The sequence below is a fragment of the Chlorocebus sabaeus genome, chromosome 20 (genome assembly GCF_047675955.1).
Source record: "Chlorocebus sabaeus isolate Y175 chromosome 20, mChlSab1.0.hap1, whole genome shotgun sequence".
NCBI classification, from domain to species: domain Eukaryota; kingdom Metazoa; phylum Chordata; class Mammalia; order Primates; family Cercopithecidae; genus Chlorocebus; species Chlorocebus sabaeus.
Genome location: NC_132923.1, coordinates 48,645,443 through 48,661,590, shown reverse-complemented (window position 1 = coordinate 48,661,590; position 16,148 = coordinate 48,645,443). Strand labels below are relative to the sequence as shown.

Genomic DNA, 16,148 nt, shown 5'->3' with positions numbered 1-16,148 from the left:
CTCTAGTTTCAAATTCCAGCTGGATGTCCAACAGGTTCTTCAAAGCAGATTCACTATCTGAACACCCCAACATGTTCCTATTTTTGGCTGCCTTATGCACTCCAGTCACCTAAGACAGAAATTTGAAGTGCCCCATTTCTCCCTATTCTTTTTGATAATGATGACGATAATAGCAACTAATTTCCACTGAGTTTTTCTATCTAGAGTCTACGTGCTAAATTTTAATGTCCCTTTATATAATCTTTACAGTAACTTTGTAATGTGTACGTTATTATTCTCATTTAATAGAGGAAGCTGAGGCTTATAAACAGCAGTGCCTGAATTTATATTCAAGGCATCTGACTCTAAAGGCAATATGATTACCCAGTCTACTACACAGCCTTTCCTATTAACTATTCTACCTCAGAAAGTTCCTCACTGCAGTCTTCTCACATGAGCTCTGGCTCTTAACATGGGTGGCTTCTCTCATCCTTCATGAGGCAACTTGGATATCATCCTAACTAAAAAGACCCCCTTCCCCTTATTCTCTTTCATGGTGACTGATCATTTCCTCCATGGTGCTCATCATTGTCAGTTGCTTTATAGATAGATAGATAGATGTACATATGTATATGTATATATACGTACATATATGTATATGTATATGTATATATTTGTTTATTGCCCAATTCTCCCAAAGGAATGGAAGTTCTGTGTGGGAGGACTTGCTATCTTCTTAATTTCCAGCACAGAAAATGCTGATAACTTGTTCAAGCAAAATTAATATCTGTTGACTGACCAATTGATACACATTTTACTCTGCCCCTTAGGTGTAGTCTTTCCACCACTGATATTCAAGCTCTTGTCATCTTCCTTGGATAACACCAACAGCCAGTTATCTTGTCTCCAATCTCTTCCAACTTGAATCCAAATACAGAAAAAATCATGCTCATATTCCTGCTCAAAACTCTTCAATGGCTCCTCTTTGACTACAGAATAAGTCAAAACAAGATCTTAACGGGGAATTGAAAATTCGATGTTAACACCACAACCTCTCATGTGCCAGCCATACCTCATTACCACTGTTGTCTAGACAAGCTGTATAATTTCATGTCCTTGTGTCTCTTTGATATTGTTCTGTTCCAAAGCTCTTTTCTCCCTTTCCTAAAAAATTACTAATCACTCTTTAGAAATTACCTCTTCTGCAAAGTTTTTATGGGCTCCATCCTCCAGAGAAAAGTTAAACATTGCCCTACCACATGTTTCCATTGCATTTTGTCTTCATTTTAATATCTATGTCATTGTATTACAGTTAATTAGGCACTTCTTTTATCACCCCAACCAGATTTGAGATTACAGAGGTGGCATGCAATAGTTGCTTAATAAGTCATTAAATTTTGAATTGAGAAAAAAGTTAAGCTTGATATATAAAATATTAAATATGAAAGAACATTAGATATCTTTAATGATTCTGCTATTTTTTAATGGAAAATATTTTCGGTAGCCCATGCAAATTCTTTTAATTTTGATTTTTGCCTACTCATTAAAAGCTGTTAACTTTAAAGAAAACATCTATAGTGCCAAAGCAATGGAAGTATCTATATAAAAATATTGTTGAATTATTAAATGTTGACTCTTATTCAGCAATTGCATCTTGTTATTTAAATTAAAACCCTGTCACACATTTAGGACGGAAATTTTACAAATCTATTTGGTGGAAGGCAATAGGGCAATATGTTTCAAGAGTTCTATAAGTCTTTATGGTCTTCGATCCAGCATTTGACTTGTAGGAAATAATATATCAGAAAAAAACTAAAGGTACAAATTAATCATATATTTAGTTTATTATTGTATTACATAGCATTTTATTATACTATTATAGCCAAATAAAATTACAAATAAAATTCAATGGAAAAAATTAAAAATAACTACATAAATTAGGGTATCTCCATATAATTGGAATATACATGAATAATCAAAGACATAAAAAACCAAAACAATATGAAAAAAGTAGCAAAAACTATATTTACTGTATAATCTGAAATATATACACACATATACGTATATGTATAGGAGGGAGAAAAAAGCATTAACAATATAATTTCCAGATAAAATTATGTTCAATTATAATTCTTCCTTTTTATATTTTCCAATATGATGTATATTCCTTACTCCTTGGATATTTTAAATTATTTTAAAACACTTGCACCCACAAACCTTGAACTATCTAGAATCTCCCCTAAATTGAAGCCAATTAGGACTGTTAGCAAACTATGCACTATAAACTTTGCTTCAAACAAATATACCCTTCACACAAAGCACTTTCCATACAGCATCAGATATAAAATGTCTTATAAAAAATTAACACGTTTTTAACCAAATAGCTCGGTAAAAATGGTATAAAGAAGGGAGATAAATCTAAGAAAGAAAGAACATAGAAAACTTTTGGATAAATTGATATTTGAGTGTGACAAATGGTTAGCATAGTGTGTGATGGAGAGCAAGACATATGTGAGAGAGTTGCCCCATCATATGTACATATTCATATGTAAGTAGAAAATGCAAAATATACCCCTTCTGTTTCTACCTTCTTTTCACCCTCTTCAGTTCCTCAAACACCTGGTTGCACAGCAGTGTACTTTCTTGGCAAAATATCTTCGTTAGAGGAGGAAGATGGCCTCCACTACTTCTTGTTGATGGACCAGAGAGGGCTAATGGGGTCAATCCAAGATGGCAGCCCCCATCACAGCTTAAGTACATATATCCTGGCATAATGAGTGGCCCCAGGCTGTTAATTCAGTCTGTAGTTTTTGTTCTTGCCAGGCACATTTTTTTTTTTTTCTATTCTTAGTTACAAAATTTGGAAGTGGCATGACACTTGCAACAATTTCCTACCTCAAATGAGGTAGTAGCAGTCAAGAGACTTTTACAGATTGATCTCATTGTGGTTACCACTTTATATACGCTATATGAGTAGTGTTAAAGAAAAACATATTCATAACACTCCTTAAAGATGGTAAGGCAAACTTTATTTAGGTGCAGGGAGGACTACTGTGATAGGCTTAGGGACCACCACAATGGGACTGTGCAATGAGGAAGAGAGATTAGGCTCAACTCCAAATACAGCATGGGTAAGTAGGAATTTATACCCAAACAGCAAGGAGCGATCAGTGAATGAAAAATTACTACAAGAAAAGATCAGGGATCAGTGGGGAATCCTGACTACACCAACCTAACAGGATTCTTGCTAAAGGCACACAAGGATGACCAGAACTTACCTGGGGGATAGTGGAGGATGATGAACTCATTTATTGAAAGAGAACAGATATGGGGCAGGGGGAGGGTGGGAGGGCGGGATGGTTCCAGTTAAAATGACTTAGCAGGATTCTCACTAAAATTGGACAATGGAGATACAAACATGGAAGCCCAAAAGGAAAGTCTAGTTGAAAAACAGTCTAGGGGACCCTGCGTAGAGTTCGGTCAAGGAGAGAATTTTTGTCAGTAGTTTAGACATTGTTTGTTTAACACTACCCAAATATCTGCAAGATTGAACTGTAACAGCAAATAGGGCTTTTTTTTTTTAATAGTATTTTCATTTCATTCATATAAATAATGTGTTCTTTCTGACTCAGTTCTTACAGTCATCATCTTAATGTTGCCAGAACGTTCTTGGATATGACTGTTTGTGAGTCAGTGAAATATTCTTTCCACAACAATATTCAAAAATAATATGCTGCAATGTGAAGAATACTATAGGAATCACAAGATTTGGGCTTGATTCCTACCTCTGCTTCTAAACAATTATGTAATCTGGGATGTGTCATTAAGCCCACTCACCTTCAATTTTAATATCTACAGATGCTACAAAGGTATAGAACCCAGAAATCTATGCTTCTATCTCAATGGTTCTCAACCAGGGTAATTTTGCATACATATGTATCCCCTCTCTTCCCTCGCCACCAATTGTGAAAAATTTGGCAATGTCTGGAGATATTTTTCATTGTCACAACTGAAGGGAAGGAGCTATTGGCATACAGGGTAGAAGCCAGTAGGCTGCTGAGCATCCTACAATACACAGAGCAGCCCTCCACAACAAAGAATTGTTTTAGAAAATGTCAACAGTATAGTTCTGAGAAAATGTATTCTAATTGTACCATCTTATAGGAGAGAAATTCTGAATAGCTAGAAGATCAAAACTTTAAACATGTTTTAATGGTATTGAACTTCGAACAATAATAGTTGGCTTCTAGACTTGCTCGGGTGATGGTTGGTGAAATTTATCTTCTAAAATGTGAGAAAACATTTAGAAAAGTCTAGAACATCACCACTGATTTCAGCTGCCACAAGTCTTTAATTTAATGTGGGCTTATTCATGTAAAATTAGTCTTCTACACCTTAAGTACCAGCCTCATTTTCTATTATCTCAGCAAAGGCAGTTTAAAAAATCTGTTTCACACTACCAAATGTGATAGCATCAGGCAGGTGACACAACTTAGAAATCAACATGGGCTTATCTATAGGTCAGAGTCTAGTTAGATAGTTGACCATTTATTTGGTTATTTTCCCTAACCCTGGGCTTGATTATTTCTTGGTTATTTTTCCTAACACTAAGCTTGTCAGTGGCCAAGTACATTATTGCAGTAATATGAGGATTAGATAACATATTCATGTTGGAATTTCATTCCTAAAAAGGGGCAGAGAAGATCCTAATATAAATGATCATTAATTAAATGCAAAGATTAGGGAAAATCCACAGTTAAGAATCTTCTTTTAAAAATTATTTTAAAAGCCAGAATTTTATGAGATTAAAGACAACCATATATCAAAGATGTTTTCTCATTTGTCTGTGTTCATTTCTTTAACTGGAAAACAATGAAAAATCTGTCAGTTACACTAACCTGCACTCTAGTTTGATATATTCTTTGAAAAAGAGATGGAGAGAAAAATCTGCCTAGTCTTTTTTCTTTAAAAGTACAATAATTTTAAAATAATTATAGTCACTAAGAGTCCACAAGAAGTATAGATTCATAATGGAAGATTCTATCACTCATCTTGGTTTCAGCAGAGATCTTGTCAGCTTCAAAGATCTTGTTCATTGCTTTCAGGTGTTGCTACACCCTATAGACATGGTGACAGGAGGGCAAATTCACCTCAGATTGGAAGTTCTAAGACAGAATTGCAAATATATCTCAGCAAGTGTCTCAGCTAAATAGGTCTGAAAATCTTTCAATAAACACAAAATGATTTTTTCTCATTGATCAGTTTAGACCTCAGTAGGTCCCTGAGTGTTAGGGTCATAGAACATTGCAGAAGAACCAAATAAACTTGTATAGTATAGAAATCCGAGAGTTGTTGGATGAATGGAGAGAGATGTGACCATGCTACCATTTGTTCTTGAGATCACAGGCTTTTCTTTGAAACTCTGGGTAGATACTTCCATTTCTTTCACTTATAGTTGATGCAATTTTAGCAAGCTCTAAAAGCCTTATACTAACAGTCAATCAACTCTTAAAGTGCCTCGTCATTCTTGTCAAATCAGCCTTAATGTTTCTTGGCAGAAAATCCAATTGTTTCTGTAATGGTGGGCTTAAAGAAACCCCAAGCTAATGCTGAGAAGGATTCTCCATTTCCTAAAAGAAAGACTGTTACAAATGCTGTAACTTGATTTTAGCGTTCAACCTTTAGTCTTTTGACAATATAAATTTTGCTATGCAGTCTGATGTCATAGACAGACTAGACTTGTTGATCAGAAATCTGGCTTAGAATCACAGTTCCATCACTTAATAGTGGTGGGTCCTTGGGTACATCACTTCACATCACAATCTCAGTTACCCTCAAAAGATAAAACACCCAGCTCAAAGGGCTATTGTTGGCATTAAATGGAATAATGTTGTGAAAGTACTTTGTAAATTTCAAATCACTATACAAGTGTCATTTATATTATAATTTCTGCCTTTGAGAATAAATTGAACAGATACGCTAAGCAAATTAATCCAAGGTTAGAAGCGGGAGAACATGCATTATTGTGACCCTGTATATTAACATCATAACAGCATATCTTTTCCCTGGTTTACAAACAACCCACATATATAAACTGTGGAGGAAGAACCACTTCCTACTACCCACAAAGGTTACCATCCTTTTTCCTCTTAATATAAAATATGTAGCAAGGAGATGATCTAATGAGCTTCTAGTTTTATGCAGATGTAGAAAGGAAGAGAGTTTATAAGCTATGGGTACACTATGAGAGGGGACTTTTGCCAGGAGTTAAGTCACTGTTGCAGGAAATGGATCCCAGTATTCCGTTGGGCTCGGATAGACACTCTTGTTGAAACCTTGTTACATGCAACAAGTATAATTGAAATATGATTTGCCTGAACTGGTAGTTCTTCTGGTTTCAAAATGTGTGCGCTATGGTTTAGACAGGGCTTAATGGACAGTTCCCGAACCCAACCATTCCACATGATATTCTTTATATAGGAAAGTAAATTTTGGATAGAAAAAAAATAATGTTAAATAGACAGCTAGATTTTGACTCTGCTCCAAGGTAGGGATTACCAATATAATCAATGAAATATAAACTGTGTTGTAAATTCTATCAGGATTGGGTTTCCTGAAGATAGAATCAGGGAACTGCCTGCTGGTGAATTTGCAACAGTGAATGCTGTCCCAGGATGCTCCACTGGGAATTCTGGTATACTTGGAAGGGTCTCAGCCTTCCTAGGTGTAGATGGTCTTTATTTGAGTGTTGTCCTGTTACTATATATTGTGCTTATCTCAGGACATAGTATTTTGATGACATATTCCACTTGTTTGAATAAGAGTAGAGGCCAATAGAATTGACCTTTTCCTCCTTCATTGCTAATAACTCTACTCTTAAAGCTTAGTGCTCTTTGCAACCTGAGCAATCACTTTTAAAAATTACTCAGAAATTAATAATGATGGTCCAGGCAATGAGATCATCTAACCATTTCTATCTATGCCAATTAATAACTGTGACTGAATCAGTTGTGTGGAAACTTGCGGTAATTCTTATGAATACCAATATTATTATGTCATATTAGAGTCTGCTTATTTGCCCTATAAACCCAGCCTAATTCTGTTTTTCTAGAAAAAAGATATGATTAGAATAAATTTTAATGTGTATTTTGTAATTTCCTAAATATGCCATACTGGTTTGCACATTCTGTTCCCACTGCCTGAAACCCTTCCCTCCTTGCCTCTCAGAGGAAATCCCCATCTTCCTCTCAGAGGATGTGCAAATACAAGCTAATCTACGTGGTCTCCCTAAGTCCTCCACTCCTCTCCCAGCCCAAATATAATTTTATGTATTCCACATCCTGCTCCCCTATATAGTTTTGCACTTACCTCCACTAGCACTTATGTTATCATCTTATAAATACTTGTTTATAGACTATTCACTGAGGTCAAGGAAAATATTATTAAATTTATTATTAAATAATATTAAATTATAATAATAATAATAAATATAATAATAATAAATATAAATTATATTTATTAATTATATAATAAATATATTATATAAATATAATAATAATAAATTATAAATAATAATATTATTATTATTAAATAATATTAAAATATTATTAATCTACAGGATAAAGATTTTATCCTTTATCCTGTAGCTACAGGATAAAGTAAAAATCAAGTAAATGCCCACTAATTGTTTTCTGACTGCACAAGTAAGTGGTATTGAGAGTCAAGCATTGTGCTTTTGATGTTTTAGCTCCCTGACAGTTTAAAAACCTTATAGGTCATTCATTTATCCAATCTATTATTTCATTCAATTAATCATTTGAGAAGGATTCATAGTTACTGTGTATCTACTGCAAGGACAGGAATATATGTATCTATGGACCTTGCATTATCCATATCCTCCTGCCTTATCTGTTTTTTGTTTGTTTGTTTTGAGACAGGTTTTCACTCTGTCACCAGGGCTGGAATGCAGTGATGCAATCATAACTCACTGCAGCCTCTATCTCCTGGGCTTAAACAATCCTCCTGCCTCAGCCTCCCAAAGAGCTGGAATTACAGGTATGAGCCACCAGGTCTGGCCAGTCCAACTTATTTGGAACAGTGACATCTTGAGTTTCTAACTGTAATCCTCAGGCCAGATTTCTGCTCTGGTCCTCTGGCTTCTTACCTTAAAGTCTCTGGAAGCCCAATTCCCCAAGAATAGGTCAGCAGCAGACTTGAGTTTGGCTGACCTGTCATCAGTCCTCCTCACTATCTGAGTAAATTGGAGAAAGTTAATCTCTCAGGATCCCAGGTGTCACATCTGTAAAATGAGGATGATACATATTTCACAGGGTGGTCATAAGAAAATATGTGTAATACACCTTGGAAGTGGGAATCACTAAATGTTAGTTCCATCTGCCTGCTTTTTCTCTCCACTCCATCCTCCTTCAGTAGCTAAATGTTACGTAACCATGTTGGAGATAATCTTAATGGCCACTATAATTCTACCAGGTGGAAAAAAGTGAATATAGAGGTGGTGATTTCTTAAAAAAACTCATCAAGTTACCAGTATTTGAAAAGTCTTATAATTCCAAATACATCATTCATTCTTTTATTTATTCATTCAAGACGATTCCCTGACATGTGTCAGGCACTTCCCTAGGCTTTGAATACACAGCAATTAACAAGACAGACAATATTCTCTACCCGCATCAGACTTTAAGTCTGGCAGCTTTCAATTTATGAAGAGATCAAATGCTTCTAATTGTGTAGAAAGTTGGGAAACAGTTTACATTATCTAAGCATGAAAGAAAGGGGTTTTCTTGTTTGTTTTGGAATTTTCTAACTGAGACAGAGTTTTTATGTTGGGGTGTTTGCCAAAACACATTTTTAAAGGGTATCGCACATTTTAAAGGGTTGCACATAGTGGCTACTCAAAACCACATTTATTGAATGATTTGAATAACGTTTTAAAAGGGCTTCTATTTATTTTAGCCTTAAATTGCCTATGAAGACATAACAAGCCCAAAAAGGCCTTAGAAATTATCATCGAATGTTGACTGAGAAACAAAGAGTGTGAGTTTCATGCATCATGCCAGCTTTCCCACCTCCACTGGGAAAAACAGACAGGTTGGCCACCTAAATACACAAAAAGTTTTCACAGCTGGTGACTTTTGCTATTTAATTATGAGATGAGAAAGAACTGCTTCTCCTACCTGAGAGGAACATGAACTGATCTTACCCACTGGAAGGATTTAGAAAACATAATACTGAGAATAAGTTACACAAGAGAAATAGGAAAAAATACCCACTCACTGGCTACCTGAGCATACTGAACATTCATCCCATTGAGCTTACTGTTAACTCGCTCCCTTTGCTTTTGTGAAGAGACCTGGGAGCCTTCCTTTTTTGTTCTACAAAGGAAATGAATTCTGTTGTAGCTAGGATGGCTAATGGTGCTTCATTGAGTCTCTCTGCACTTAGGATGCATCTGTATTTCTGTGGCGAATGAAGCTCTCACTGCATCAGATGATGAAGAATATCCATGCTCCAATACCCACATGGCACTGTACTCACCAAGGCAACACTAACTTTATGCTCTGCACTGGAATGATGGTAAAATTTGGGAGGTAGATGTGTACTTAGAATTTCGTGTTGTTTGATCGCATCGATGAAAGGATGTGCAATCAATCTCCTCCTAAGACAGTGAGTGGTATTGGCCATAACTCATTACTCCGTCAAGGATTTGGCATTTCAATCGATGGGAAATGATGTGTGATCATTCTAATTTATTATACATCATTTCCCATCAATCGACGAACTAAAGCCCTGACGTAATAAGTACTTACAGACACTGTCAATCATTCTTGGTCCAAATACTTTCCAGTGCTGCCATTTGGGATATCTTCAAATAGTCATGAAAATGGAATATGTCCCCGGATTGCAAATGTGGTGATTTCACTCAGCAGAAAACTTTGAGGTAACCTCTTACTGGGGGATCCCATCAGCAATTATTTAAGCATTGGACCATCCCCCAATATAAAGGAGATGAAATTGATGGGTATTTTCATTAGCCATGATTTTCCTCCCAACGTGTTCAAAAGAGATTCAAAGATGGTGGTGCTACCAGAATCATTAAGGTACACTTCTGTCTTTGAAAAATGCCAATCTTTTCTGTCTACCTCTTTTCAAAAAATTTACTATTCCCCGAGTGCTTTTTGGAATACTGTCAAAATACATAGATTTTTCTGCCTTTTGTCACTGTGGAGAATGGCATCACAAGAGTGCAGATCACCAAATAGTATCAACATAGCAGAGCTCATGAATTACCAGTACTTTTAAATAAGATCCCTCAGCTGTTATTACTGCTTATACTGGAGCACTGGATGAGAACTGTCTGGTTTGATTAGTTCTATTTGTTTGAAGTTTGACTCTCATGAAAATCAAATAGGAAAAAAAAATTCTCAGGTGTGTATACTAAAGCAATAGTGTGCAAAATCATAATTTTGCACATTCATACTGAATATGGTTTTCATGGTAACTCCAAAAACTGCTGCTTCACATGAGCATTTTTGGTAGATTTGAAAACATGTCACGACATTTTCAATTTTTACTTTCTGATATTTTTCAGGAGCAAAACCATATTTCCATGAGAATTTGCATGCACAGTAGGAGGAGAATTTTTATTTTTACCAGCAGCAAAAGGAACATTTTCTGAAGAAAGGAGGGTGATGTACCCTCCATAACTGACACACATAGCAACATTTTTGCGAGGACAGAAGAAAAAATACTCCATTTCTGCTGGAAGACATTACTTACTTTGCCTTTGACTATCTCCCCCTAAATCTGTGGAAAATAGCAAGTAAAGTCCAACTGCAGAGGACTTTTCATTCTTAATAAACTTTTTTTAAAAGGAAAGAAAAGAAAGAAACTTTACATGGGTTTTTTCCTACCAGCAACATTTGTGGAATCAGCTTTTCTTCTTCTTTTTCAGAATCCAGCTGTGGAAGTGTGATCGTTTTGGAGGAGGAAGTCTAGCACGATGTTTTGCATGCAGTGTGTGGATATGATCTAGAAGTCAGTTCAAGGACTGCAACTCATCCACAAGAAAGTTTGCTCCCATCCTGTTCAAAGACCCACTGCCCTGGAGATGAGAAATGACATACTAATACAATGGATTTTAATAGAATCTTTGTCGATGGATTTCAAGGCATTCATTAGCTCATTCAATCCTCATGATTTGCCTAAGCCAATCATTTTCTAATCCTGGTGGGGGCAATGTCCTCCTCACTCCTCCAAGCACCAGCCTTTCCTCTTTGCTTCCTCGTCAGCAGTCAGTACGTCTTGGCAGCACCAGGGCTTACTGGGGAGCCAGCTGGCTCCTTCAGCTCTTCATATGCTCTGGGGCTTATCCAGGCTAATGGAGTATCACAGTTCATTATGCACCTTCCTCCTCTACCCCCTGTGAGGAAGCTCCATAAATACCAAGTTTGGGGCAAGAGGCATCACTGCCGCAGAAGCTGCCAAAAAAAAAGCTGCCAGTATCCCATGGAGGAGCTAAGAAATATCAATATTTGTAACAAAATGTGTCCTGACCTCAGAAGAAGACTAGAGGAAGACCCAAGCAGGCAAAAAAATGAGGGTCATCTCCTAATCCTACCTTGGCCTGCATTTGTAGGGCAGCAGCCACTATATAGTTAAACTCTTGCACTATGCCAAGCCCTTTACATGTATCAGCTTATTTAGACCTTAAAACAAGCCTAAGAAATTGGTACTATTATAGCCCCCATTTTTTTAGGTGAGAAAACAAACAGGGACTTCGGCAAAATATCTCGCCTAAAGTCACAAGGCATGTGAAAGTGCTGGCATTCCAACCCTAGTCTCAGTAAGTCCATCTTTTCACCTGCTTTATAGTACAGACTTTAAGGAAGGAAAGTTACATTCAGTTTAAAGACAAAGAGGAAAGCAAGTCGAGGAGGGCTTTGTTGTATGAGGAAAGGGAAACAGAAAAAGAATAGAGGAGAGAAAATGGCAGGCATCCAAAGGATTAAGAGATGGGTCCAAATCTGGTACAGGAGTATAAAAATATAAACTTAAAAATCAGAAGGTCATCCTTATGATAATTAGGACATCTCTTCTGCAAATATTTATATCTGGAGAAGGAAAGCTACCATATTTTCAGAGGGAAAAATGATTACAAAAAAAGAAACCTCTTTTTGTTTTTTATTCAGAAAGCTGATGCATAATCAATCATGGCACATGTCATTCTAAGAAATGAGAGCCCTGCTTCAGAGCCCTCAGTAAAGAAGGAGACAGTGCCTAGAGTGAGTGTTCACTTTTGAGGTTTGAGTTTGATATGATTTGAAAAGCTTGAGTAATAAATTCCTGAAAAATGGGGTTTGGTAATGAGCAAGCCTTTAACTATATAGACATGTTGCCAGGTATCACTTTAATAAACTATTACAAATGATCGATGCAAAGGTGTTTCCAACAGCTGTTTATGCAATGTGGCTGGAAGAATTCTTCCATAAAGAAGCTGTTAGTGGGAAAATTGGCTATGCATGGCTGTGATGTCAAATCCACACAAAACAAACTTTTTCCTGTCAATCAACAATCTTGCCATAAATTAATCCATTTATAACAAGCCTTTTCTGAATTGACAGCTTCGATGTGAAGAAAAAAAAAGGACTCTTAAAGGAAAGTGAACTCAGAGTGGCTTTTTGCAACTCTTTAACACATGGGGAGAAGTGGCAAAGCCTCGTAATTTTAAATTTATGTTGAAAAAGGTTGGCAGCAGCTCCAAACACCAAGGTAGCTTTCCAAGAGCTGCTGAATACAATAAAGCCAGGGTGATCTCTTAGGTTTGGCTCACAGAGGTTAAGCATGACCTGCCCACATCCAATGATGGAAACAAATGCTGGACTGTCTGAGGCATAAAGATCAAATCCAGATGTAGCTGTAAACACACCCTTGTTTGCTTTTGGCACAAGGAGGTGCTGATGGCACCAAAACCTCATGCAGGTGACTATGTCTATGGGGTCAGTAGTGCCATAGTAGGTACATCGGACAGACCCTTGGTCCCTGTTGTTGCATTCTGTGTCCTGGTCCTTGATCTTACTTTCCATACATGTTGTTTTTCAAGCCCAGTTATCTCTGGTTTCTGATGTCATTTGCCAACAAGTTCAATTCATAAAAATCACAGGGTTGTAAAGAATGTCAACCTGACATTAGGTGTGTGCTTTTATGTCTCAGGTAAAATAATATCTAAGACAAAAGTTGTGTTTTCAGAGATGGCCAGAGACGAGATGCCATAATCCCTTCAGGGATCCCTAACCTGACATTCCTAGCTCTGCTTAATTTTTTTAACCTTCATACAGTAAGATGACTCCTTCTAGCACCACTACAGGCAAATGGAATTTGGCTATTTTTACTCCCTACATTCAGCATGCTGCTTCTTCTGGTTAAATAACGTCTATTTCTGTAACCAAAGTTCTGTCTCCAAAACTCTTTCAGTACATGTGACATTCCTGCTCTCTTCAATTCTCTCTTCACCTCTCCACTCAGTCACTCTGACCAAAAAGTATGATTATGGTTTACGGCATGAAAAAATTGCCATAAGCAAAGATGAAAGCCAAAAATGATTTGATACACCAACACAACTCCTTCAATGTATTAGAAGGTTCTGTATGCTTTATACTTTGCTTTCCTGCACTGGATGAGAATGGCACTCTACATTCCCCCCCCAGTTTATTCTATTCAGTTGGCCCTTAAAGAGAGAAGCTCCATCTAATGCTTTCCTCTTCATAGATGCCTTGCCAGTCTCTGCTAAGGAAGATTATTCTGAGATTCCTGACACACTTGCTGAATTGTCCGTGCTCTTGCACCTTTGCCTAGATCTTTCCTGCCAGTTCACACCCAGACACAGGCAACCAGTGTCTAGGCCTTCCTGTTCCCCAGGTGCCTTATTGAACCCACTGCGTTTCGGTCACTTTGCTTTCTCTGTATCTTCATTTTGATTTAAATGTCTCTATCTACCCTAAGAAATTCTTCTAAAGGCCTTCCTCAGCATTCTCATCTTTCAGTACAAAGATACCTAGTCCCACAGTGCTACCAAAGATCAAAATGCTTGCCTATTCAGAGACAATCAAAGCCCTAACATTCAAAGCAGATAAAGCAAAGTTGTCCTTATTTGTAAGAAATGCATCTGTCCAAAATGTGCAAAATATTTTACGTACTTAATGTTGAGATGTAATAACATGTTCTTCCTCGGTATCTTAGTTGTTTTTCTGAGGTTATCATCCAAACAAATGTACTCATGTCATCCTGTGTGAAGTGAAATGTAACCTAACTTCCTCCCTCCCTTCTTTCCTTCTTTCCTTTAGTATTTACTGAGCTCATCACGTGCAGGTACAAGGAAGCCTCGTCATCCTGCTCAAAGCCAGATATTCCCAGCTATCACACTCCAGTGAGGCTCCCATGGCAGGATGAAGGTGAGATAGCAAGTTACCAGCAAAATTTATTCTGCATTTCTCCACAAGTATTTACTGAGGGCCGGGTACTTTTTCTAAGTTGAGGGTTCTATTAGTGTCAAAAAATATATAAAACCAGGCAAAAAGCTTGGGGGGCACATAGATACAAGCAATTGCTCCACATTCTTTATTTCTACATTTTATTTTCCTGACTCTAAGCTGATTCAGATAATGGGAAGATGAAGATAAAGAAAGGATGACTGAAAGGGAACCCTGGAACAGGAAGTCAGGAAGATGAACCTAAATTATGTAAAGATCAGAGGTTTCTTCAGAGTGATGGAGTTTGGACGGTACTACCCCCAAAATATAGCACCCTTGTCATTGAGAAAACAGCAGAAGCCATTCTCATAATCCCCTCTTTCCTGAAGCAGGTCATAAAACCTAGGAAGGTTGCTTCTCCTGCTCCTTTCCCCTAACGCTTATTCAAGAGGTACCCACCCTACACCTGCAGGAAAGGAACATCCGTATTTCTGAAGATAGGGGGATACAGAGAAGAATCAAACAGGCTTTGCTAAGTTTGCCCTAATTTATTACCACTTCTCTAACGTACCCACTCTGTCCAATCATGCCTTTGCATGACTAATTACTTCTTCATCAAACTTAAGGATAAAAATACATAGTTTTCTCTGTTTCTTTGTATCCTCATTTCTGAAGGCTCCTGTCTTATGTAAAGCTTATTAAATAAAGTCTGCACTTTTCTCTTGTTAATCTAGTTTTTATTATGGGGCCTTACCCATGAACCTAGTGATGGGTGAGAAAGCTATTTTCTTTTTCCTTGCAAGGGCCTCCAACTTTCTGTCTTCCCTGCCATCTTTTATTTTGGATGCTTCATTAACACCCAGCCACGAGCAGAATCTCTGCAGGAAGTCCAAGAATCCAAAACAGGCCAAGTTTACCATTTGTAGCTATCTAAGACTTCCCTCCAAATCCCCCCAAAACTGAGAGCTGGTTGCCGACATGGATAGATCAATTGTTATCCTTAAAAATCCATGTATAATGAAGAATAAGAACAGTAATCCTTGGCAATTACACAGCTCCACTGCTCTCAAGCTTCACTTTACCATTACCACCAGAGCCCTTCAATAGAGGCAAGGGGCTCCTTTTGCCTGCCTGCATTGTTTCTCAATTTTGCATACCCTATTTAATTAAACAAGGATGGGCTAGCAGAATCTGACACCAAATTTCTTGAACCGGTTATTATTTGAGAACAATGCTTCTCCCAAAAAAAGAAATTTAGAGAAAAACCGAGATGAGCCAAAAGCTTAGGTGAACATTTTTGCTTTGGCTCTATATTTTTAAATTACGAGCAGTGCAAATGGAGATCTTAGGATAAAGTTACTGTAAATAAGATCTTTGTCTCTAAATGAGACTAGTTCCTCAAAACTCCTTTTTCTTTTTGACTTGCACTGTTCAGTCCCACTTTCAGTGAAATTCAATCACATTCATTAGCATTTCTAAAGATGTAAGCTACTCAAAACAGCTGCATTGTCTTTCCTTTTCAACTAAAATGAAGCTTTTCCTTCTAAAGGGAGAAATCTCCCTTTAGTTACCCGATTCTTTCTGCTTGGCACCCATAATTTTCAATGGTGGAGCCAACCCCCATGAAACAGGAAGTGCAATCCCATTTGATCTCACTTGAAAGAAATTGTAAATACTTGGTAA

General features: G+C 37.1%; 1 long non-coding RNA gene across 1 annotated transcript; it reads right to left on the bottom strand.

The window, feature by feature from the left end:
- Nucleotides 1–1,866: 1,866 nt before the first annotated feature.
- On the bottom strand, nt 1,867–11,505 carry LOC119625650 (uncharacterized). Its single transcript, XR_005241806.2, has 3 exons — nt 10,911–11,505; nt 8,144–8,278; nt 1,867–5,144 (listed from the first exon to the last, which is right to left on the bottom strand). It is a non-coding gene; the product is annotated as an uncharacterized lncRNA (long non-coding RNA).
- Nucleotides 11,506–16,148: the final 4,643 nt, after the last annotated feature.